The sequence below is a fragment of the Poecilia reticulata genome, chromosome 8 (genome assembly GCF_904066995.2).
Source record: "Poecilia reticulata chromosome 8, P_reticulata-male-v2, whole genome shotgun sequence".
NCBI lineage: Eukaryota > Metazoa > Chordata > Actinopteri > Cyprinodontiformes > Poeciliidae > Poecilia > Poecilia reticulata.
This window is the reverse complement of record NC_088837.1, coordinates 8,095,065-8,122,396: the sequence shown is the minus strand read 5'-3', so window position 1 is coordinate 8,122,396 and position 27,332 is coordinate 8,095,065. Positions and strand designations below refer to the sequence as shown.

General features: G+C 41.0%; 1 protein-coding gene and 1 long non-coding RNA gene across 2 annotated transcripts in view; one reads left to right on the top strand and one right to left on the bottom strand.

Annotated features, from left to right (window-relative positions):
- The window catches only part of pvalb6 (parvalbumin 6), a 45,144-nt gene extending 20,560 nt beyond the window's left edge, over positions 1 to 24,584 (bottom strand). The window contains exon 1 of the mRNA XM_081609796.1: positions 24,422 to 24,584. The gene's annotated coding sequence lies outside the window, so the exon portion shown is untranslated. The remainder of the gene's footprint in view (positions 1 to 24,421) is intronic.
- On the top strand, positions 4,226 to 6,046 carry LOC145552479 (uncharacterized). The gene is made up of 2 exons (XR_014088537.1): positions 4,226 to 4,482; positions 4,893 to 6,046. It is a non-coding gene; the product is annotated as an uncharacterized LOC145552479 (long non-coding RNA).
- Positions 24,585 to 27,332: the final 2,748 nt, after the last annotated feature.

The following is a 27,332-nucleotide window of genomic DNA, read 5'->3' as shown; positions in this document are numbered from 1 at the left end:
AAGAATGGTGTGAATTCAGACAACAGGTGTCTGAGCATATTTGAGAGCGACTTGAGGAGCAATATGAGATCCAGCACCCAGAAATGACTGTGAAATTCATAATGTAGCGTATGCAGACCAATGCGAGGAGATTTAAAAGTAGATTTTTTGTTATGGTTGACCCATCACTGGAAAATGCTTTAAATGATCAAGAATGGCATGAAAACCAAAGATTTAACGCATAACCCAGAACAAACAGTAAACGAGAGAAAGAGGAAGAAAACTTTAGATATAAAAAACACAAAAGGAGGAAAACAACAACCAGTAACTTCTTAAGGAAATCTACTATTGATAACCGACCCCAGAGTGTAATTGTGGTCAGTGGCATCTGTAGACACGGTATACAGTTACTGCTAAACATCCTTTCAATGTGACACCAAGTAACCTAATCCCTGGCAAAGTCACTGTCGGCTAATTTTACCTGCAGTAGTTAATCTGAGTTTTGGGAATAGACTTCAGTTAGACGGTTTAGTTTTACGTTTGCGACAAGGCAAGAAAACAGAAGTTGTTATCTTGGTCAAAGCCGGAATCGTTTTTAAAATTGAAACCAACTTAAGCCAGGCTGCTACCACGAAGTATCACTGGTCATTTTCAGCTTCTTCCCAGTAATTACTAGAGGACGTGAATATGAATATGTTTTACATTTATTCAAAAGATTTCTGTTTGCACAGTTTGGAAAACATTGTCATGTTTGCAGTTTGCAACAAGTCACGAAGGGGACACACGGCTAGCATCGTGCCACTGGTGAAACATAATGTTGGCCCATTATTCTGTGGAGAGGCTTTCCTTTGGCAGGGACAGTGATGTTGGTCAGAGTTGATGAGAGGATAAAGGCATGCCAATCTTGGTTAAAATCTGCTAGAGTCTGCAGAAGGATCGGGATAAGTGCAGAGGTTCACCTTCCTTAAACTCAGCTAGAGTTAAAATGGGACGATTTAGATCGACGAATATTCATGTACTTTGAACGGTCCAGTTGATGCAGTTTGCCATTTTTGAAAGAGAAACATGCAGAAATGTTGGTCTGTGGAAGCATGCCACCCAGAGATCTTCAAACTATTCACTCAGGTGGCTGAATCAAAATAAGTCACTTTTCTGATTTCGACTCGGAAACAGTTTGAAAATGATGCATAACTCTCCCTACACTCTAAACTTTGATTGGTTTATCTCAGAAACGCTGACGAAATAAATTGAAGCTTGTTGTTGTAGTGCGGCCAAAGGGGAAAAAACTCCATGGGGCATTAACACTGGAAGGCACTGTGACTGCTCTGCTGACTGGCAGAGGCAAACACCAGGACTGGCTCTCCTCAGGGTCTGCTGCCTTATATGTTGATGCGTTTTCCTCCTGCCTGGTTCAACAGGCTTGATGACAAAGGGAGTTTGTGCAGCTGTTGGAAGTGTGCTGGATGAGAGACGCATCTAAAACATGAAGACAGCAGGTCCAGGACAGTTTGGTACTGACTTTTTTGTTGCATAAAAAAAAAAGTCAATTCACTTTAAAGGTGACCCATGTTCATTTCTTGCTTTTTGTTCAACTATGTGTATATTGGTATCATAATTTTGCTAAATTCTGGAAATTTTAAAAACATCAGTGCTAAAATAAAGGCATTCATTTTTTAAATAACACCGCGCCACCCTTCTAGCTCCTCATTTGTAAAACCAAAGAGTCACTTATATTGCATGTGAATAATAAATCTTTTAGTGCTCACCCACACCACAATGGAAATGTTTATGCATTCAGAAGCTCATCCAGTTCTTTCTTTTAGAAGAGAAATTGTGTTTTATTAAAAAGTTAATAAATACTGTATTAAAGTTGGGATTTACCCTGGAATGTTGCCTGGAGTCTGAACATTTCTTAATGTAAATTTCAAAGTTCTGTAGCATCCACAAGCTTTTGGGAGGATTTTGTACCAAGATAAAAATGATGTATAGATGGTTGGGAAGGAGAGCCTGCGGTGACGAATGCTAATCAGATGGAGTTGGATGCTGGGCTCCACCTAAAGCTGACCTTCAGGAAACAAATGCAGCACAATGCTGTTTTCTAGCGATGCTCTAGATAACAGCCGGGATGATTTCTAGCTGCACTGCCACACAAAGGATATTAAACTGCGGACTTTAAACTCATCTTTACACCAATATGACTAACAGGACCACCAACACCCATCTGCCACTGAACACTGACTGGTAGATGGAGATTAATGCTTGGCACGTGAGATCCCAAGGGAAATGTAGACATTGAATGTCTAGACACGCTTCCAAACTTTCAGCTCGTTATTTTCTGATGAACAATCAACACAAGCAGATTCTGCTGAGCAGCCAAGAGTCCAAGGCCCGGTGTCCACCGATACCTTTTGAGTCTGATCTCTTCAGGAGGGTCATCGCTCTTGATGAAACTAACCAGTAATCTGTTCTGTTGTGCTGTTTTTCAGTTTGTTGTGTCATGTGTGTATTAAAGGCATTAACAAATTAGACACACTGCAGCCCTTCTGGTGTGTCTCGCTGAGGGGGCCAAACTCCAATCCTCAAGAACTGCTAGCGTTTCAGATCCATCCGTGATCCAGTACTGCTGAATCAAATGAATGCCTCGTCAGCAGGCCTCTGGATCTGAAGGACGTGCCGGTGTGGGAATTCAGCCATTTGATTCAGGAATGCTGGAGAACGGATGCATCCAATTTTGAAGGCTAGTTGCTCCTAACGACTGGACTTACCCACTCCTACTTTTGACATTTAGACAGTTCTCTCTGCTGCTTGGATGTCAAGAGGTGATACAGGTGCTTATCTCCTCCCCATCGCATTGTGATCTCCTGCATCTACTTCATCAGTTTTTCCTTTCCTTGAATATTTGTAATGTCTTACAGAAATCGCCACAGCAAGATTGTTCTGTACCATTTCAGCAGATTGGGACAAGTCGATAAAGGTATTTCCGGATCGCTGAACGATTGCTAAGCGATTCAATAAAACCTCTCTGCACTGAAGCTTTATTTCCAAACGAGACATTTAATATTACAGTCTACACATTAAATAAAACACATTTCTCAGTCACAGCAAACAGCTCGGCGTTCTCAGTAATCACGGCTGTTTGGGTCATGGACAAGATACCATCTGCTAAAAGCTTGTAATTACGGCGAAGAAGAAAACAGGAAACCGGCAATGCACTGCCCGGTCAGGGATGTGGCAGCAGTGAAAACATTCTCTCTTTCAGTGAGGTGTGAATTATTTTCTTGTAAACAATCAAAGAAATAAATGTATTTGAAATGTTTTAATTAACTTAAGCAAAACTATTACAGAGAATGGATGGAATTCCTGTGCTTCTTGAATTCTTTTTTTTGTAATTTATTGAATATGTCAAACCTACCACTATATAACTTCTGTTAATAGTTGATGTATATGTTGTTCAGATGCAGGTAATGCATTTTCATCCTCTTGTATTTCTAATTTTAGTTGGACTTGTCTACGAAACACAAGGATTAGCTAAACCATCCCATTGATCTCGGATCAGAGTTCAGATTTGCAAGGTACATTGAATACATCATAACCTGATATATTTAATACTAAATATTCTCTGTCATAAAATATTTTGTATTATTTGTAGCATATACCCAGATAATGTAATGATACCTTCAATGTCAATAGCACCGAAAAGTTAACCCCCCCCTCCACAATAAAAAGAATTTTCAATTAAAAACTGTAGTGCAGATCAATCGTTTTAACTCTACAAAGTGCCAACATTAGCGGATATTTACGCATTCATGGGTTGCACAGCAAAGCAAAGTGGGGCCTGGCACCGCAAAGATACCATAATTAAATCAAGTTAATGCACTGGCATCTCGTGTGCATTGATCCACTCCCTGCTAATGACCCATGGCGGAAGACTCGTTAGACTTATGAAGCGCACACCTACAGGCTCGGTGCAATCTGATTAGATAGTCGAGGACTGTTCAGCCTGCCCACAGAGTCAACAGGCGCATCCAGCGGTGACCGAAAGGAGGGTTAAACAAAGTCACAGGAAGGACGCTGCTGCATGCAGTAACACTGTTCTCATTCTCTCAATACACGTTTGGTTAATATAACTTTAAAAAGCATTAAAATCATTTATATGTTGCCTTCCGTCACTATTTAGTCATTTTAAGAGGATTGAAAAGTGTGTTTTAAATCTACATTGGTGTTACTTTTTATGTCATTAACCCTTTAACCCTTTAACTGCCCGCTCAACCATTTGGTTGAGCACATTTTGGGTCTCTATATCTCAATATGAGGAGTGTCTAACTTAGCTTAACCTGATTGAGCCATCTCTGCCACTTGCTTGAAGGACGATATGCTAAAGAAATCCACTAGAGGGCACTGTTTCTTTAAATAGTAATAGTTCTTCTTCTCCTCTCCAACCACGAAGTCAGAACCCTGAAACTCTGTCACATATATCGACTGGTTGTGGTAAAACGTTGAAAGGTAGGAATCGTTTTCTGGCATATGATAGTATTATAGACATTAATAAACAGAATTATGTTACTTGATATCACCGAAAAAGCTAAATTAAAGGTCAAATAATTTTTTGAAAATATGCTCGACCAAACGGTTGAGATGTCACTTAATGGTAAATGTAGCTAATTAAGCTAACGTAGTTAACTTTTTTTTTTTTTGCTATAAAATCAAGTTATTTTCATCTATTGGTATAAATATGAAACAATAAGTGTTATTAAAGTCTTATACACAAAGAATAATTATAACATTATCTGACAAAATAATTTTTGCGACTTTCTGAGTTGATATTAGCAAATATGGTAACATTTTAGAATAAATGTGGGAAAATCAAAATTTTCTCAACTAGTAACTAATTTTAACTTTTCAACCACCACTAGATGGATGCTAAATCCTTCTATGGCGCGAGGCCACGCACTCGTCTTGCCCTTGTGCCAGATGATCCCCGAGAATCTGATGGTGATCTGAGCGATGACCAAGTTGAAGATCCAGATTATGAGCCCACACAAAGAGATGATGCTGGAGACTCCTCATTCGAATCCCTGGATGAAGAGGAGGCTCCCTCAAAAAGCAGGTCTTTCACAAAGCCCTACCCTATGGGAGGAATCGATCTGTCTGACATGCTAGTACACCTGTACAAGACCCCAGCCAGGTCAAGGAGATGGTATCTTCCTCTGTTTGGATACATCCTGGACCTCTGCATTGCAAATTCCTGGCTACTCTACAAAAGGGACAGTGGCCTCCTGAATGAGAAACCCATGTCTCTCAAACAGTTCCGCCTCGCAGTTGGCCACAGTTTGAACCAGTTCAATAAGCCAGCATCCAAAGTTGGCCGACCATCTTCCAGCTCTCCACCACCAGAGCAGACAGGCTACATCTCAAGACCATCACGACCAAAACCACAAACAGATGTGCGCTACGACAACATGGGACACTGGCCTCTTCACTGTGAAAAACGAGGGAGATGCAACCTGTGTCCAAAGGGAGTGTCCAGGTGGAAATGTGAGAAATGCAATGTCTTCCTGTGTTTGAATGCGAGCCAGGAATGCTTCAAGTTGTATCACCAGAGGTAAAGCGCATCTAATGCACAAAATGAAGGCTGTTTTGCAAACACATATGAAATGTTTTAATGTTTGATGTTTTTCTGTGTTTGCCATGTTTTTTCAAAGTTTTAATGAAAACAAGTAACACTAGTTCAATCAATCCTCCAGATACATGACAGTTGTGTCCCAAAATACATGCTGTTGCACAAAAACAGAAAAGGTGTGCTGAGATATAAAAGTAATAAATGTTTCTATTCTGCAGTATTTTCTTTTCTTTTTTGAATGTAAAAATGATTTTTTTTGCACTGTTACCTATAATCAGAAGTGGATTGAATGTGAGAATTTTGTGCTGTTGCACTTTAATAATCAGACAGTCAAGATGGGAAAATTAAAAATTCTATATTTCCTTGTTCAACGCAATGTTTTCTTTAGTTGAAATTAAAACCAATGTTTTGTCATTGTGACAGAAATAAACTATCCAATGCCCCAGACATTTTTTATTGCTTATTTCTTTATAAATTAACATTTTATTTTAATTTATCTATTGTACTTGGTATTTTTATTATGTCATGTACTTAAACCATTAGGTGACATCTCAACCGTTTGGTAGAGATGAACTTTAACCATAAAGGACATCTCAACCGTTTGGTAGAGATCAATATTTCCAAAACCACAGGGTCTGTTGAAAAAAAAAAAATTGATTGTGTTTATAGATCACCCTGGGGTAAAAGAAATGCTAAGAAAAAAATTTTCACAGGTTTTTTTCTAGGTGCGGTAGTTAAGCAAGCAGAAATTGCTGTTGGTTTAACTTTTGCATATAACCGAAAGTGGCAAGTAAAACTGTCATTTTGGTAAAGCTTAATGGTTTAGAAATTTGGGGATGGGAGGCTTTTTATCACAACCATTTATGCAAAAATATGAAAAAATGTTTTATTAAACACCTGAGAAACAGACTCACTCACCACATTAGGAGATTTAAATACATAATCAGTTAATGTAACTCATACTGAGTAGTCATAGAAAAGTTGAAAAACTTATAAATGTTCACAGTGGGAGTTTTAAAGATATGCTCCATTTCACTTATTTATTTAAATTACTTCCATAACGCATAAAAATTGTAGTTTCCTCCTGCTTGATTTACTGCTTCAAACCAATATTCCATCAAGAAGCTTGTGATATCAGTGCAACGTTACGCCCAGATGACATTTCTTAAAACCAACGTGCTCTATACGGAAACATCAGCATATCCAGAAAATGTTAAACCAACAGTGAATTATGTGAATGTTTTTAGATGGAATATGTTTTTTTTTTTCAATGTGGATGAAAATATGAAAAGCTTTGACCAAAAATCTTTGCTGCAATGCTTATTCTCCGAACTGCATTTTCTGTGGACATAATCATTTAGCATGAAAGCAATAAGTAGAAGTAGCAGACGCACTAAAAAAAACATTAATCTGTTTCGTTTATGAAATTCCTGTAGATGTTGCAAAATACCTAATAATATCATTAATACCAAACAGACAGGCCTTCATAATTAACAACCACCATTCATTCTTGCATTTCTTTGGCGTGGAGTGCTTATATAGCATCTTCCATTCTGTAATCCACAAAACGTGATTAAAATACCTTCTGAATCTGATTAAATTTAACCCTGTGTGATGTTTGTACTGTAACGACTCAGTCTGGATGAATATACTATGATCCCAGGTTTTTTCTCAAAGATGGTCAATCATGCAGTAATCATGTCCTCTTGTGTTTTTGTCCTGTACAAAAACATGGTTCAGTGACTCACAGAGCTCCAGCAGGTGAACAACGATCAGAACTTTTGTTGCGACTCGGCGAAGGGGAAGTTAAGGGAGCCCGTGTTCAGCAGCATGTTTACGAAACCTAACACTTCACCACCCCGTGAACCCGTGTGTGCGTTATATTCGGTGTGTTCACTCGTGACTGGAGAGAATACAGAGCAGGTAGAAGGACGAACAAAGAAGAAGGCAAAGCAAACAACCAGTTGTTCTATTTTGGCAAAATGGGCATACGGGTCAGACCACACATACACTCCTTCAGCTCTTTGTCTCTTTTCTAACTCACCGACACACAAACGCCGAGGAAAGGGGTGGAAGTTGTGATTTTGCCTCTAGTTTTGCCAACAAGGCCTCCTGACACAGAATGAGAGGCGACAGACGAGGCAGGTGAGGAGAGGAGGGAGGAGATGAGGAGACAAGGAAACGGACAGGGGCAATAATCAGGAGAGGCATGTGATCAAGTAGAGGAGGACGCAGGGAGGAGGTGTTTGGATGAAACGGAGAGGGAATGGTTGGAAGCTCCAGATTAAAGAAAAAACATCAGTGGACACTAATGGAAGTACTCAGCACTGACAGTTCAAAGAAATTAAGATTGGTCCTCCTGGATTATCTTTTGTCCTTTGTCTCTCAGGTTCAGACGTTGATGTTTCTTCAACAGCTTTGTAAGTCGCCCTGTCCACACCAGTACAACACAGCCACTGAAGCATGGGCCTCCATGCAGCCTGCCTGGCCATTTGCTGCATATCTTGACTTTCTTTCTGTTGAACTAAAAAAAACGAAGTTTTTTCTGACTTTTGTTTCAAATTATGTCAAAGGGAAATAATGTTGAGACATTACAACACATTTTACTCTAGCACAACACAGTTTTGATGAAGAATCCCTCAACTCAGCATGCCAGATGCTTGAAACTGATGTTCTGACTTACTTTATGAGGGATATTGCAAATTGTTATCTGATCACATTAGGGACCCCCATAAAGCATCCAAATCAGATTACCCAGATGGTCACTGGCTCCATAGATAAAAAATAATAGATAAAACAAGATATAACATCATGGTAAAGTAACGATCATTGATCCTAATACACATTTACTATTCAGGAAGGAGCAAATTAAAAGAAAACAAATGCCTCTAAGGTGTGACAAGACTGGCCAGGCTCTGTTTTTCATCACACCTTCACACATTAAGTGATAAAAAACACTGAGGCAGCAGCTTTTTTTTTTTTTTTTAACCAGTGCCACAAAAGAGATATTCAGTATTATCCATTTCTTGTGTCAGTAGTCATAATGTGCCTGATCAGTGAATATCTTTCTCCTCATTTTCCTGTCCTTTCAGTCTTCCCTCTGGTTCTTTTCTTCTTGGTTTATCTTTTTTGTCGTTTGCTTCAACTCCTCGGTTACCTTGTCAGTTCTTCACATCTTCCCCCTTTTCCTCTCGTGTTATGCCGACATGTCAAACAAACATTTCTGAATCTTCTTCGTTTCCGTCTTTGACAAATCTCATTCCCTCTCTCAGATGGAAGCTGGCAGTCACGTCAGGGGCTGTGATGATGATGATTTTCTCACTTTTTCTCATTTCATCATAATGCCATCCTCCGCTCTACTGAGACGGGATAAAATCGCCAGCTATGCCTCAACAGGCAGGTGTCTCCTTGCATATCAAGCAGTTCCCACCCCGGCAAACGGGACTTTGCCGGGTTATATGCAGAGCAGGGGGGAGAAGCGGGGGAAGGATTTTACTCAAGAGGCGACGGATTTACCGGAGAGCTCCGCAAACTCTGTGAACAAAGTTTCAAACGTGTGCGGTATCACTTGATGCTGGAGTGGTTCCTGACCACTTCTGATGAAATTTCTCTGTTTGTAATTTAAAAAAAGCATCCTGATCAGTTTTCATTCCATAAAAGCTAATCACCGGCTGGAGTTTGGATACACCAGGCCTGTGATTACAAGTCCAGGGGCGATGCTTGTGTCAGCCTGTTATGAGCTCATGTTTGAATTTTTACAAGGCTAAAATGATGCATGGTGCTGAATTAGAAAACGACCTGAAATAGTGAGAGTGCTCATTTATTAAGCACTTAAGCTTTTAAGTTTATTGACGTCGTTTGGAAATGATTCTTTTCTTTGACACGGTATGTCTGAATTTCCCTGTCCATGTGTAGAAAAGTTCCCAAATAGTGAATCTATTGAACTTATTTAGCTTAGACAAATAGCTAGACAGGCAAATTTCATTTAACAATTATTTTTTGAATTGTAAGAGATGCTAGCAAGTGTGGAGAAGTTATCCGTTCTCCATGCTGGGTTCTTGGTGTATGAGGTTGAAAAAGAGTCTGAGTTGAATTCATGAATTTCATTAATTAATACCAAAACACAGCTGGTCCATTTCACATGCTACCTTTAAGAGCTAGCAGAACAAAATGGCAACTAAGAAGAGTTTGTGATCTCCTTTGTTAGCCTCTATCAAAGCTACGCCCTAATGAGGGTGTTCCCTAGTGTGTCATTTCCTTTAGCTTCAACACAAGCAAACTACCAAGAAGTAGTTCTTAGTTCACGACGAGGCATTGCTGAGGCGGATAGAAATAAAAACAGCTGAACCTGAATCTACAAGTACAGGCTGTGGTCACTGAAGAAAGTGCATGTGTCCACAATTGGCATTAGATTTTTCTGTTCAAACTTTTTTTCCCTTTTCACAGGTCTGGCCAAAACCCACGAGTCAAAGAAGAGAGGAGTTAATCAGGGATTACATCAGTAACTTCATAAAGCTGAGATCAAAGTTTCTTTGATCAGAAACCTCCGTTGACCTAAAGAACAGCAGATCGTCAGAGAAGCACCAAAGTGGCAGCGTTGCCACAGACAGGTGGGAACGCTCAGGTGAGTCAGGAAGAAGAGTTCGCTTGGCTTGAATTGAGATTTACCTCTTTGAAGTTGTGTTGCTCTGACCGACTTGAATGATGTGAATGGTTCTGCCTTCGGAAATGAAAATATTAAGCGTGAGAATGTCTGGATCCCAGATTAGTGGGAGATAACAGACGGATGGATTGTAAAGGTTGAAAAACACTTTGAGGGTTATGAAAAATAATGTAGATTTTAGCAAGGAAAACAGATGAAATCAGGCCCGGACCGTAAAGAAACTGGGAGAACAGAGGCAGTCCAACAACAGGTGGTGGGAGCTTAAGTTTCTTCAGGAGAGCCGATACAGATTATTTTAAAAAGTCTTGAACAGGACATCCATTGTATGTTGTGTACATGAGAGACATTTTGGAAAATGTATTAAATTGTAATAAAACTTATATACGGCCTGAAAAACTTTAGATTTGTGCAAACTGCATAAGACCACAGAAAGTAAAGAGTGTGCAATAAAAAAATTTTAAATGCCAGAAATAAATAGACTTTTAAATGAAAGTGAAAAGTGGCCAAAATGTACGAAAAAAAAGTCAAGTATAATGTTGACATTTTTTTTTACATTTCTGCTATATAAAAAAAAAAAGAAGTGAAATGGCATTCAATACCAACCCTATGAGGATTATTCTCAATCTGTATTACATGTTTTTTTGGGGGTTTTTTGCTTTAAATTTTCTCTCTTTGACTCTTCCTGCTGATTTGCCTTTGTGGCTCGACTCGATCCGCTTCAAGATGAAGGAGCAGAGTGTCCCGGCAACCTAAATGGATGTTCTCGTCTCTCCGCGCATCCCTCCATCCGTCTCCTCCCTCTCATTTAGCCATCCTTCTCTCCGTCTCCTTCACTCGCGCTCTCTGCTTCCCATCGCCCCCCATTAATTTTATGCTTTCATTTTCTCTCAGCGGCACACATCTAACAAGCCAGGGATCATCAGACCGTCTTGGCAAATTTTGCCACCTCCCCTCCCCTTCTTATCTCCTTGATGCCTCCCCCCCTCCTGTCTTTTTCTATTTTTCTCTCTCCGACTCTCTAGATCATTTGGCCCCAGCAGACAGCCTCTTAAACTCCAGGTGTGCCGCACTGAATGATGACCGCAGGAGAACCAGAATGTGGCTTACACACAAGCCTGCGAACACTCTCTCTCTCACACACACACACACACACACACACACACACACACACACACACACACACACACACACACACGCTGTGCAGTCAATGGCCCCATCATTGCACCAACGGCTCTGTGCCAAGACTTCCCTTCTCTTTCTCTATAAAGACCATCTTTTATGCATAAAGCCGGAGTTATAATATCAAATTTAGACAAAAGCCTTTCTCTGAAGGATCACAACAGTTGTTTTGAAAAAAAAAAAAAAAATCCATTCAGTGCATAAAAACCAAACTAAATTTAACTTGAGTGTGTGCTCTACAAACAAGTCTCTGAGGGTTTTTAGTCTGTGTGTGTGACAAATGTGCATTCGGTGCCATTTCCCCCCTCGTCCTCTGGGTTCTCAGCCAAGTGATTACTCTCCCCACCTCATGTCTTTTATTCTAATTCCAATGGATAAATTCATCCGGCTGATTAAAAAGACAACATCATCAATACTGCGCTATCACAGTTTTGCCTCTCGGTTCAATGAGGCGTAAAAACGGCTATTATGTTTTGTGCGGAAAATGCAGAAAAGTCATGGCATCCATAAAGGCGTTTATGAGAGGAATTATTTATTCATGGATGAAAGCAATAGAAAGTTCCACCCAGTGAGGAGGATTTCAAAATAAATCACTTTTTTTTTTTTTTTAAAGTGTGTCAGTGCAAGACTTTAGACGTAAATGTATATTCACACATATTTGGTCCAACCAGACCAGAGTTTGATGTTGTTCTGGACCGTTGAATCTGTGCTCAGACATGAGTAGTCGACTTGTGCATTTCGGCTTTGAGCACAGATGACACAGATTCAGAGTGACGGTCACGCTGTTGCGTTCGCCCATGACTTGCGGATGCGGTCTCTATAGAACCCGTCCTTTTAATAAACTTTGAACACCCTCATTTTGTGGGTACATCAGCACCGGGAACAACCTGTGCAGCAATTTGAAGCTAAGAAAAGCAGGCCTATTTCTTCGGGAACATACGCAATCTCTGGAAAAAGGAAACTACTCTCATCAATTCCTCACCGATGCATTCCCTTTGGCCGCGAAATGTCCGTTTTACGTGTTTCGTGTGATTGGTGTCACCATGCTGCAGGCTGATTCCCTCCATCCTGTGTCACCTTATTGTGATGCTTCTTCCTTTTTTGCTGTCTTGTTCACTTGTTTTATTCCTCAGCTTTGCAGGAAGGAAAGCCTGCAGGCCACCCAAACACACACACAGACACACACACACACAGACACACACAACGAAATCAAGCATGCACTCTTTTTCACAGAGCAGGTAAAATGCACACACGCTTACACAAGACAAGGTCAATATGTAATATTGCAATGAAGCATGAGATCTGCTTGCAAAATGTAGACTGCAAAGCTGACAGCCAAGGATTAATAGCAGCAGAGCGGGTCGAAATGTACTAATTTCAGTGTTTTAGACCAAATTAAACGAAGCCTGCTTTTCTATCACGCTCTTTTGATTTGCCTTTGAGCATTTTTGAAGTGAAAGCCGGCAGAGGAGCACGGAGTACGACCTTCGTCTGAAAATTCAGTCTGAAACGTTTATGTCTGCTTTTGAAAAACATCTAAACACAGTTTATAGTCGCTTTGGTGAGGTTCAATGAGTTTCCTGTTACATCTTTCTCGTGGGGTCGTGTGCATCGGAGTCCGTGTCTCCCCAGCTGAAAATACTGCAGTCTTCGTCATGCCTGACTGGCTCACAGCAGTGTGATGTAAGGGTCTCCTTTTTTTTTTTTTTGTTTTGTGGCTGCTGTAAAGGGAAGGAGAGTCAGCTTTACTTTGATTCGGGTGGAGGGGGGTGGTAAAGAAAATTAATCGAATAGGACAGATGTTGATTATGTCACAGAGTATGCATGTGTAATAGCTTACTGGTGTAGCGCTCGGGGCAACGGGACACAAATACGGTTTGGGCCCAGAGTAAATGGGGTCAGGGAGAGTCATGGATGTGTCTTTAACAGACACTCGCATCCTGTGGCCAACCGGTTTACATGGTCTGACATACAAAATGAACGCAATCACATATTTCGACCACTTTGTGCCTTCTCTATGTTCCCTTTAATGTTAGAGAATAAAGGAACAAAGAGCATCTGGAACAAAGTGGTTAGATTATCTATGCTCTAATCCAGCACACAGAGAGCTCCTCAGGGGTAAATGGCAATAAGACCCATTTTTGATGATTTTAATGAGGGTTGATGGATTTGGAGACGTGACTCACCGTACGCGGCAGAATAAAACGGCATCGCCTTGTTAATACCTGCGACTTAATTAATTGTCAGTTTCTTAATCAGCGATGTCCACAGAAAAATAGATATCGTCTTTGCTGCAAAAGTGGTGCGAAGTGCTGAGCCCATGCATCTAATAATTATAATAATAAAAGTCAATGTGCCACATGTGGAAAGCAAGGCCTCAGCAACATCATTATCATTATTTTTAATGGACTTGCTGCCTCTGTGTTTAAAAAGCACAATGTAGTTCTGGGCAAAAAGCCATGAAATTTCAGTTAGTGCTGGCATATCATTCCGGGCCAGCAGGTGGCAGTGCAGCTGTAACAGTATGTCCATACAAGTTTTAGCACGGCAAAGTTTTAGGTTTTATATTATCCAATGAGATGAGGTTTTAATGTCATTTTTTGGCAAAATTTATTATCCCAATTTTCTCTGATTTTGCAAATCACCAGCTTTGTTTTAAAGAATCTGATATCAGTGTAGAATAACTTGCCCGGGATTTTACTTGGCATTTGAAATGTTAGCTTTCAAAGTTTTTATACTTGTCTAATTGTAAGGCGATGCCAACGCCAAAAAGGATTTAAAAAATGTTCCTTTTGTGTGTTACATGGGACAAATATTTCTTCAAATAAAGACAATCTCATCACACTAGAACTATCCAGTCCAGGTTTGAACTCCTTAATCATTTTACATTTTGAAAAAGCAATAATTAAAATGCTTTTCAGACATATCTAAAGTTTCTGACAGCAAGCTACAAAGACTGAAGTCTTATCATCACCTTCATAAAACCGTCTCTAAAGAGGGAGATGGAAACGTATTATTTTCCTGGAGGAAATTAAAGCTGTTACTCAAACAGTTTCAGAACAAAATAACTTGACTGGACACTAATTTGCAAAGCTTTGGGACAGTGAGACAGTTTCATTAGGTGAATAAGTCAGCATCATTGTTATAGAGAACAATAAACCTTGTAGAAGTAGTCTGTTTTCCATGGAGGTTGCTTTTTATCTTTCTTCTTTCCATCTTTTCCTCTTGTCTTACCCTTTTCATGGATCCCTCCTTTATCTCTATTTTTCGTCATTCACTGCCACTGTCTCAATTTCTTCATTGTTTCCCCCTCTTTTGTCTGCTGAGCAGCTTTACTTCGCCGGGGATGCGCGTATTCAGCTTCAGCGGGACACATTCACTACCGTCTCCTCTGTCCTGCAGCATCATAGGCAACAGAAATAAAGAAAGCCACAATTTGTATTCCAGTCCATGTCTGCGATGCAAGTGGAAAAAGGAGAAAAGGGTAGGTGAACACGAAGGAGGCGAGGGGATGTTAAAGTAACAGCTGGAAGACTGGTTAAACTCTGGACAAAAGGGCAAGTGCTATAGGGCTCTGAACACGCTGTCAACAAACTTTCTTATTCAGAAATTTGACCTTCAGCAACATGACAGCATCTTGATGCTATTAAGAGGATTTGTACAGCAACTTGAAGTTAGGAATTAATCTTGCATCGACTATCATCCGTCGAATTTCTCAGTCATTACCCGAGTGGTTCCACATTGACACAAGTCTCATCTGCACTGCGCTCGAGGTTGTTCGTGTTTTACAGGATTGCCTAAATGTGGACTTGGAGTCTGTTTCCACACACAGCGTTTGCAGAATGAGAGAGTGTACGGGCTCTACCCGTGGCACCGGGAGTGCTCATCATTTCGTATTGTGCATGAGTGAGCAGTGCTCATCACAACCACAGATATGCACACTGTTGCCAATTTGTGCCATTTGTGCCTGTACCTCTGCCAGGGAAGCCTGGTCAGCAGCTTGCTCTCTTGTCACTCGTGGCAGCCCCTGCAGTGCTGTGTGTGGGAAACAATTGAGCGGAGCTCCACTGACCTTGCAGCAGAGAGCTTGAACAGTTAAAAACTCACAAAGCAAAACAGAGTTTTCATGGAACAACAAAAGAAAGCCCCTATTTGAGCTCGCTTTGGTGAATCATGAATCATATCAGTGTAGCCGGCTGCGTTCTGCATAACGAAAGCAAGTTTTCTTTCAAAAAGTTAACGTTGAAGAACCGGCAAGAGGCTCAACTGGATCAATGTTGAGCGTCTACTTAAAGTAGTACACTCTTTCTGGGCATGTGCCGAATTGTGATGAACCAGGACAGATGACAGGACTTCAGCCTTATGTAGTTTAAATAGAACCATGTCGCGTCTGAACAGAACAGGTTTAGAAAGGATTGATGGGTGAATCTAGGAGTGTTGGCCTTTGACATGGAGCTGCTGGTGTGAGTTTGACAGAAAACCAAATGCCTAGATTTTTTTGACCCACAAGATATACTGTGGTCTTGTGTAGAGTCTTCACACCATTGTAAATGGTGAAGCATATTGACAATTAAGTGCGGATTAAATAATACCTACATTCGAGGTATTTCACAGCAGATTACCACCAACTACATTGACTAAAGTTAAGTGATCAATTGTGTCTGTGCACTTCAGTCCAACTCATTCATTTTGGCAATGCCAAGAATTGACAAGCATAAAAAGAGTGTATTTTCACGATAAACCAGGAAATCCTATGTTGTGTTGGTCTCAGAGATCATCTGCCCTTACTACATCCAACTCCAACTACTTGCCCTTACCCACGTTGACCTTAATCTGCACTGTCACTACCTCAAATGGAGTTGCATGATTACCTCAAAAAGGAAAATAAGCTCTCCACTGGAATCGGTGCCTCTCAGGGGCTAAACGTGGCCTGGAATATGACAAGTCTTAGCAGGATTGATGGATATTGTTCTCAATCAATGCATCTTTGCAAGGCCGCAAGAAAGGCCTTGTCATTCGTGTCATGGATAACACTGCTGGCTGAGCTGAATGATGGCACACTTAAAGTGTAATTTGTCACTAGATCGTTATTCAGCATACTTCAGAGGTATGTGCACTCTCACTAAAGTGAAAATAGTAAGAACCAACCAAAATGTAAGGAATTCCCAAAGCGACTTAAACCAGCTACAGGCTTTGTGTTTTTTGTTGTAGGCACAACAAAGCCTAGATTTGTCATCTGACTCAAAGACATAAAAATAGAAAGTTCAAAAGATATATATCAGTTCAAAATATGCTGTTCTTATCACATTATGTACATACTGTAAAGAATGGCATGTTTCAGAAGGCAATAATGGAACACCTTCAGAGTAACAAGCAGGAAAGGGTGAGATTGGTGTCAAGGCCGAACAAGTCAAGACGAGATAACTTGTCCCTTATTTTGTTGTTTGTCTTATTCATAAAAAGTTCTGTGATGTATTCAAGTCTCCTTGACATGTTGACAAGTTACTAAATGATGGAACATACAAAGGATATATATTAAGTATGGTTAATGGACTGACATATCACAAGCTTCAGCATGTTTACTGTTCTGAAGTCTTCAGAAAAGTCTATGAATTATCCTCCAACAAAGTAAAAAAGCAGTCAAAAGAAATGTCAATAGTTCTTTTTGATTTTATCAATTAATGGTTGTTCTTTAAAAGTGATGAGACATTTCACAAAAACAATTTCTTATGGGAAAAAATAGACTAATTACAGGAGAGTATTGATACAAAAAGTGAAGGCCATACTGGGCTGCAGAAGGTTTCTTTGAGTATACAGAGAGTTCAACGTATCTAAAAGCACCCTATACCCCCTTGTCCTCTCGCACACATTACTCAATTGTCATGAAAGTATCCCTTGCACCAAATATTATAGTAGCATCCCACACAAGATGCCACTGTGGCTGTAAATGGTCTCCAGACCTCTTCCCCTTGGCACGACTATGAAGGTCCACCTTCCCTTGTCCAGGATAGAAGCTATACACCTCACCCTATGTCTAAGGTTAAAAAACTATCAAAACTTTTGGAACATGTTAGAAGTCTCTATTTTTAGATTGACCCTGGTGACTTCATTTTCACAATCAACATGTGCTGGCCTTCAGGTGACACTAAAGAGGTTTGTGTTAGGTCCAGATGTCCAATGTCCAGAGAGGAATCCAGGCAAATATCATCCTCTCGTGGTCCTTGGAAGCTTCTAACTACCTCAGCAATAAACTCTGCCTCCTCCCCAGTGGACAAGGTGATTGCTGTGTTGAAATCTTTAGGATTTTTTCCATCTTAAGTTGTATAATTTTAAAAAGTAATATGGGAGTCTTATGTTTATTGTTGGCTAACATTTATTGACCAAGTAGATGTATAACCTTAGGTCTCAGTGCTTGAGAAGGACAGTACATCTATATATACCGAGATATTGCTCCCCAAAGATGGCCACTTTAAGTGGCTTTGACAAAATAGGTCACATCATCATCCAATTAATTTTCTTTTTCTAAAAAAAAAAAAAGGAAAAAGAAAAAAAAAAGCCCAGGCTAAAATAACAAGAGCCCTCTCTATCCGTTTTCTGGCTCTCTGTCCCATCTGACCGTGAGTTTGTTAATGATCTCATTTAAGGGGTCGCAGGTTTTCTAATTGGAAATGGGCGGACTCCTGTTGCTCTGGACTGACCTTGGTGACGGTCTAAAGTTAGCAGCGACTTTTTGTCCTCGTTGGATATACTCAAACTCCTGTCACACTCTGTGCCCACAAACATGGCCAATCATTTAAATTACTCAAACAGCCTTTGAACCTCCCCCGAGAAGGAAGCGCCTTCCATTCAGAACATTATGGCGAGATGTACTCACACGTGCACCGATGCATGTTGGGCTTATGAGAAATTAGCACCACACACACACACACACACACACCCAGAGAACAGAGAGGAGATAAAACAAGCTGCAGTGGTAAAACTACGCGTATGACCTTATGTCCTAAGGTGTCTGGAGTCCATTGCAAGTCAGCAAAACACCTGAGCCCTTCTGCTTATTGCAGGACCTTCACAAGACTTGACAAAGTCCAGCTGTCTGGCAGAATACACCTGCCGCACACACACAAAAAACCCCTGCATCGAACAGATTCTGTTTACTCCACACTTATAATGCCTTATTAAAGGCCGCTGGCGTGTGATGACTCTCTAATGTCTACAGATGCATACAGACAAAATTAAGCCCCAAACAGGCAGCACGGACCACGTTTTACATTGATCAACGTGTGTATCAGCCAGCTCATCAAGCTCTCGGCCACATCGTACAACATCTGTCCTTGACCTTGGCGGCAGCATCTGAACAGTGAAAACTCTGGGGAGTGAGTATGGCCATCACAGCCTTCTGACAGAGACCATTACAATAACAGGAGCATTCAGTAATGTGCGCGCATGCTGCGTAATTGTAATAGGTAGAAGAGTGTATGTCATCTGCGTAGCTTATGCCTTTTCTTGTCAGCTTGCTGAGCTTTGCGCGGATTGAAGGAAAGCTTGTTGCATAGCTAACTAATATGCTTTCCTTTTTTATCATGTCAGCTCAAGAGAACCATGGAACTCTCTCCTCCAATATTTATCAAAATCTACTTTAACTAATGTCATTAAAACAAAGGGCATTACAGGGGGTTAATTGTGCTTTTCCAAAAATCAGCGCAAATGCAAATTCTGCGAGAGAGACTTCTGCTCTACAGTGAGGAGTGATGGAGTTTTAATTATTCAGGCACCCCGATGACAAGGTGGCTGTATTTGCTAAGGAGATGAAATGAGAGGAATATTGTAAAAAAAAAAAAATACATCAACATGTGTGAAACCAGAAGGAAGAATAGGCCAAAAAAAGAAAAGAGACAATACCTTAAATGGCGGATTGTAGTAAATAAAGGTCAACCAGAGGAAAGAACAATCTGACTTACTTAACCTTCTGACAGTTCTCAACTCAGTGACCCCTTTCTGACATCTCTCACTTTCAATCATGAACCCACGCAAACAGCTACTCCTCCATCATCCTCCGTTCAGTTCTGCTACCAGCACACAGTCTCAACCACGCTCCACAGGTCTGTGCAGTGGAGGGAACATCGGGAACCAGAGGGCAATTGGCAAAGTATCTATGACCTTTGTGCCGTACATATGTTTAATGTTTTTATTTTAGTAGCAACAGGAAAGATTTTCAGAGTTCATGGGAGGATGGATGATGGAGGTAAACCTTGGCTCCCTATAAATTACGTTGATGCATTTCAAGTAACTGGAAAATTCATGTGCAAATGCACTATTTTTAATATTTCTTAAAAGTCAAAATTTGAAAAGGGTGCTATCCTTTACTTTTCACCCTCCCCCCATGTCAATACATTGTAGGTTCGCTTTTTGGGGTACGTCTGTAGCAGCTTTACAGATGAGCAGGCTGACGATTCAGTCGGGTATTCTTGGAAAGATATCTCAAGCTCTGTCAGCTTTTCATTGAGTCTGACCAACTTCACTGACCAAAAGCGTCCCCACGGCATGATACTTCCATCACCATGTATCATGTTAAAGTTGGACCGTATTTTCTGGACTATAAGTCGCACTTTTATTGACTTATAATGTTAATTGATTGCTTATATGTTAATTGGTACTGATGGACGTGAGCCAAGGATTAAACATTAACTCTACAGCTGAGAAGAAAACTCATTTCAGGACGAAATGTGTAATGAAATTTTAGATGCAGTTTTATGTCAATTCATAATTATGTCATCATGTCAGCCTTGTGTAAAATGACCTTCTACATCTTAACAACCACATTGTGAAATCATTTTCTTCAAGACATTTCCACTTTGCTGTCAATCATAATGTCAAACCGGTAGAAAAATAGCAGCAACATAAAAATGTGATGTTTCTGTATCGATATCATATTGTGATGGTCGGAGGTGAGATGGTCCTTCAGAGTTCATTTTTGAAGCCTGCATAGACACAGTCTCTTTTTAAAGATCTCTTCTTACATTTACCCTATAAAAAGAGCATTTAAGCTGCACTAACAACAAACACTTTCATTTTTTAGAATTTTTTAAGTCGGTGTTAAATCACTTGGTTCAGTGTGAAAATGAATTAAAACTAAGAGCTTGCTGTGACGACTTTAGGAGCAACAACGGGCTTCAAGTATTTGTCATAACCGACCATCAGTTTTTTACATCACTATGAAGAGATTGTCCCTCTTTTCTTGTCACAGTTAGTTAATTCAGGCACATTGTGTCATGAGTGAACAGCTTGTTTGGTGACATACCATGCCATTTCCAGTCCAAACTTTGACTAGACCATGCAAATATTCTAAATTTGGTTTAAAAAAAACACCCTATCCAGCTCAGATCTGGCGGAGTTATCACTCTGAACAGCCAAGTAACCGAATCACAAATCACTTCAATCGGTGTGAAGCTGGAGACAGAATTTTAACACAAGTAGGGGTCCATTATAAACTTCAACGCTGCTGCTGACACTCTGCACATTGATGCGGTGCTTAGAGATTTATGAAGGCTTGAAGGAGTCCCAAAGAGAGACCAATTCATAAATGCATTTTAAAACAGACTTAGCATGAAGTTGTCACATCCACCAGACTAGCATTTGCCTTTGCAACTGATGAAAGTTTATCACAATAATTTGGACTTTTAAATCACTTTTTCAGCCATTTAAACACAACTGATCACTATGAAGGATCATCAACCACCAACTTGTCTTTCATCTGTACCATAAACCCCACAAGTAAGGTACATTTCAGTCTCTAATCAAAGTAAATGCAAACGTCACTGTTAATCCATGCAAGGGACTCAAAATAGTGGGTCAGATGGAACTTGGTTTAGCCACTGAGATATTTACAGATTTCTCCAGGTGTACGTTAATGCCAGGTCTAAACAAGACCCTTTAAACACACAGACATGCACAACTATTCAGTCTGCCTGCTTGACTCTGATTTTCTCAGTCACACCCCGCGGTGAAATTGCGAGGCCTCCTCCCACAGGAACATCATTTCACACCTGGGTATTTCACACTTCGCCGAGCTTCATCCTCGTGAAATCAGCGAATTCCCAAGAAATCGGGTGGAAATATTTAACCATGTATCTAGCTCGACTTGCATCGTTAATGGAAAAGTGGTGATGTAGTTTGCGGAGATGTGTGATGTGATGAGAGGAGAAACTGCAGGAGCTAAAAAGGAAAAGGGGATCGAGCATGAAGTGTATTCTCAGTGTCCATTTGTTTCAAATTAATGTGAGAAGAGCATTAGTTGAAGGTGATTAAGGTATCTGGAAGAGAAAGACCTGCGAAAATTGACTCCGACTTGACTGCTGCTGCTATTTGATCATATGGTTCCTTGCAAAATGATGAGTATTCATTGAATCTTCCCATATTCTGTCACATTACAAAGGCAAACACCGTGGGATTTTGCAGAACAGCATGGTTTGTCTTTAGCTCCGAGTCAATACTTCAACCAATTTTTGCTTCATTCAGCTGCTATGTCTTCTGCCTCTACTGAGTTTGTACATCTAGAGACTGAAATGTTCGTCCCGTTCTATACAGAGTACCACAGCCTTACTCAAGACCTCACCTGGATTAGAGTCTGAATTTTCTCTGGGCCAGTTTATGAATTTGCTTTTACCTGATCTATGCCATTGTACCTGTGGCTGTATAAAAAAGGTCAATGCTTTAATCAGTGGTCCCCAAACTATTTCCTGTGTGGGCCACATAACTTTCCCCTTCTCTGGTGGGGGGCCGTAGTCAGTTTGTAACAGAAGTGTTACATGTTTATCACCTGCGCCGCCGGAAATTGTTGAAGGGGGGGCTAAAAGTCCAAGAGATGGCAGCAATGCGCCATGCAAAACAAAACACCCACAGTTTACAGGACACACTTCCTGCTAAAGAGCCCCCTGGTGGTTGAAGAAAAATCCACATATAAACCGGAAAATACAATATATGAAAAAAAAAATCTGAATGCTCTCTGGTATTGTTCAGGGGGCCGGATCAAATGTGGCGGCGGGCCGTAGTTTGGGGACCACTGGCTTTAATGCAGCCTTTGAGAGATCTGCATTTAGCTCCAGCCATCCTGACATCATCTTCATCCCCATTACATATTTCATCATTTTTCAGAGGTTTTCTGTGTCCCCTACGTGATTTGTGCTAAAACCAAACGCCAAACTGGACTTCTAATGGTTTTCTTTCAACAATGACGTTCTTCTTGCCACTCTTACAGAACTAAACCAAAAAGTCTGTTGAATAAATTCTGTCCCCCGAGCAGCGGATCATCCAGAGTTACTATACGCCTCTAGGTTGCCTCTCTGCTTACTGTTCTCCCGGTCATAGTATGTGGACAGCTATAACTGGAGAGATTTAGATGCACTTTCATTTTTGATTGGTGGAAAGATGTTCAAATGTTGGGTTAACACCGCTTTAAATGTCTCAACTTTCTCCCTGACTTGTCTGTTGTGTTCTTTGGGCCTTTATGATGTTCACTAATGTTATCAGAGACCTGCACAGATAAACTATAGAAGGTGCTGGAGCAGCTGCCATTTTTCCTTCAAAATGGTAAATGGCTTTGTACTTGAATAGCGCTTTATCAAGTCCAGAGGACCCCAAAGCGCTTCACACTACAGCCATTCACGCACACACTCATGGTGGCAAGCTACAGCTAGTAGCAACAGCTTCCCTGTGACAGACTGACAGTGAGGAGGCTATTAGACTGCCACATGAAATGTCTTGCCCAAGGACACAACGACAGAGGCGAGCGGAACCATCGTCCACTCTGGACAAAAAAAGTGCTATTCTGAAATCTTTTCCTTTTATTACAGTGTATTTATGTGTGGCCTCAGATGGCATATCGCTGTTGATTTGAAACTGGTGTAAATATATGATGTGGAAGCTTTAACTTAAAAAAAATCTCCCACTAGTAAGGCAGATGGCGGTCCCATCTGCCACTTGAGCACCTGGCCTTCAAAGATGTCTGGAACTCCACTAATGTTCTCTAACATAGAGATTCTGCATTCACACTGACATTAAATTATACACAAGTCAACTGTACTTACCAACTAGGTGATTAGTTGCAAAAGGAGCTAAATATGATCACATATTCCTTCACCTCCTTAAGTTTATTCATCACCGCCTGCACTTTAGTTGTAACCCAACGTTACTTCTAGGTAGTCAGATAAATGTTCAGGTTATTGAGCATCAAACATGATAAATGTCTTTTAAAAGGGTTCAGATATGAGTTTAAAGAAGCGCTCTTTTATGTCTATATCTCTCTGTCGGCGAGCCACAAATCCACATCGCCATCACTGCAGCTGTGTGCCATATGGACGGCGGAGTTATAGATAATGTTAATGTACCAGAGCGCACGCCGCAGCTTCATTCAGCCATTCTCTCCCAAGATTCACCTGAACAGGAATGTAATGTCCTTTCCCCCTCCTTCATATCTACCTCTCTTTTTTTTTCTGACACGCACACACACACACACACACACACTCTAACGCAGCGCTCAGGGAACCAATCAGCACTGACTGTTCGCTGGTCCTGTTTGTGAATGGGATCCGTACGGGAGAGGAGCAGGAGGAGGAGGGGGGGCGCCGATGCCTTTGTAGGCATGCAGAAAAGATTTATCAGCAAGCAAATTTCTTTCTTTTAAAAACGTTCCTGGTCTGGTTTCATCCTCATCCTCTCCAGCTTTTAATTCCTTTCTGTATTCTCTGTGTTCGTGTCTTTTTTTGATACTGCATTTTTTTGTGTCAATGCTGCACTAAAACAGCCTTTATCAAAGGTTTTCCCTCACTTTCCTCCTCGCACATCATCACTATCTTCATGTTCTCCACACTTTCCCCCCACGTTCCCTCTCTCTACTGCAGACACCCCATCATCTCCACACCTGTGTCCTGAAGCAGGTACAGTGAACGAGACACTCGTGCAAACTCCTCAGAAGAGACGCTTACCTTCTGTGGCGAGGTCTTTGTCCGGGGGGCTTCTGAATCGTCAGCAGTTGGACGAGGAGGGGCGCCGAGCCTGCGAGCTTCTGGCAGCTGGAGAGGAATGAAGGACAAGGGAGGAAGAGATGGAAAGGGTGAGGAGGAGAGACAAGAGGATGCAGAGAGAGAGAGAGAGAGAGAGGGAAAAAGTGGACTAGAATGATCCAAGAGAAAGAGAAGGAGGAGGGGTACTCCGACTTGCTGGAGGTTAGATGAAGGGGAGAAAGAGGGAGGTAGGAGGTGAGATAAAGAGAGAGAGAGCAGGGGTGCACTGGGTTGGGATAGGAGGGATTCCAGCGGATGGTGGGAAGGGGAGGTGAACTGATGAAGAAGAGAAGAGGAGGATGAAAGAGCAAGAAGCTAATGACAGAATACCCTCAGCAACGTACTTGAGGTTAAACGGGGAAAGGAGGCAGATTAAAAGTAGAGCAGCGCTGCAAAAAAGAGGCAGAGTTTATCTGGATGCACTCACAGAAGCATAATCACTGCGTAATTCATGGGAAAGTAAATGCCTGGTACCGGCCGAGCGCCCCTTTATTACAACTGTAACCTTTAACGGGCTGTTACAACTCATGTCAAGCCGTCGCAATGCCAGCAGTCACTTGAGACAATCAATCCCAGAGTGCAGGGAATGTCCTTCCATCCATTAAATCACGCCGTAATCCAATCTGGAGATGGTGCAGCGCAGTCCAGATTCTGCAATCAACTTCGGAGCGATAAGTTAGCGGCTCGGAGAGGAGGCACGGAAAACAGGGTGAGGAGAAGGAAGGAAGGAAGAAGAGAAGGAAGAGGAGCGATCTTTGTTGGAGAGTGAGTAACAAATGGAAGCCAGAGACGCCGTCCTGAGGAAGAGTTTGTGCTGACGGTTGATGGCGTTGGACACAACAAGAGGAAGATTAGCAGTTTAGCCTTCAACTCAGTGATGAAGGACAGTGACCCGGAGGCTATAGGACAGAGGAGGAGATGGAAAAAAAAAATAGGTTAAATGGAGGGTGTGGTGTCACGCAGCAGGAGCCTAAAAGCACTTTATAGCTGTGGGTTATAGATTAGCGAACAACTGGCCTCTGAGCAGAGACGCATGCCAACAGAAACACACCCAGACCCAAATTATCAGTGAAATAATCTCATTATAAGATTATTTCACTCATAACAAGACATTTTCCCCATAGGTTAATTTTTCTGCCAATGAAACCAGTACTTTTTCATCAATATTAAGGAATTATTTACTTAAAATAAGCCTCCATTTCTTGCTAAACAAAAATATGTGCAGGTTAGTCTCATTTCACGTGAACTGAGATGTTTGCACTAGAACCTAGACTAGAAATACTTGGTAAGGTTTAGTGTTTCTGCAGTGACAACGGTATAATGTTCTTTTTATGATGATATTTTACAGATTAATATGATGCTCACATACATCGGTGCTCCTTTTCTTCCACTTATTCATTCAATCTTATAAACGTAAGCTTGAACTGCACAGCTTATGCTAAATTGACTGTAAGTAGTTTTGATGAGTTTCAGGGACAAATAATTATTTTAAAAACGCCTAGATGCTCATTTATAATTTAACTTCAATGCATATGAATTTCAGAGTGCTTCATATTGCGCCCCATTTCCATTGATGGAATATTTCTGATCTCCATTTGGGTCGGTAGAGTTTATAAGTCAGTTTAATTGGAGCCAGAGGCCAGATGGCCCATTTTGTAAAGCATTAATCACCATATGTGCGTATTATGTGTGAACCCGTCTCAGGGCGTCGCTCTGGAGGCACAGAAACCTCTGAGAGTTTTCGGTCCGTTTGCACCTCTGGAAATGATTTGAGAGAAGGTGCCAACTTCATCTCAACTCTCATCCTAATAGGATACGACAGCCATAAGCGGTTATCTATAGAATAAAATCACATTGTAGTTTCCTGGTTTTTTCCGTATGTTGTGGCAGAGACTTTGCTCAGCTAGCTTCAGCTGGTGAGGTGACTATTTATTTACCCAAGGACGCATTAGCTAAGTGGAAACATCTTTACTCGGTTGCTTTAATGTCTTACAGACAGTGAAAATCCATTTACACACAGAAAAGAAAAAAAAAAAATCAACCATGCCGAGCGTATAAACATATTAGAGCTTTGAGGAATGCGCTTTATCCGTGTGAGGCAGCACCACAAAGAGTGGTTTCTATGGCTATGGACATTTTGGGAGCTAGATGGACATTGTTCAAGAGAGGGGGACGGGGACGCGACTCGGGCATCGGTCCAGCTCTGAAGGATTTTGCTTGATAAGCTGCTGAGTTTCCTCTGACCGTAGAGCTGCAACATTAAAGGAGAGGCACCGGGTGCACCAGTGTTGAGGGGTAATAAAACACAACTCGTTTGAAGTCAATTATAATAACATCAAATATCTATCATTGCTTCAAGGCTTTCTCTTGTATTTTTGAGTGTTGTTGACTTTTTTAAAAATTATTTTAATCTTGCTTTAATCTAATCTAACTGAGCTCAACTTTCCTAAATGGCTGTGAAATCCAACTCGGCACTGAACCAGGATAATGTGCGACAGACCGTGTTTTTGTTTTGGAGTTGAGACAGATAAAATAATAGAAATAGTCATCGTCTCCACCACGTCATTTTAAAGCGCTGCGATGCTTCAAGTGCCCCACATATTGGCAGTTCGTCCTTCCCCACATCTACAGATGCACCAGCCATCGATCCAATTAACTTAAATTACCTTCTCATTAGCCTGACAGATTATTTCTCTCCACACATGCAGACTGTGCGATGCGAAAGCCGCGTCGTTAAGCACCAGCAGCAGCAGCAGACCGGTGTAATCTTGCCGATCATAATGTTTCTAATAGCGACATGGATTATTATTGTTGTGGGCAAATATGTATCTTT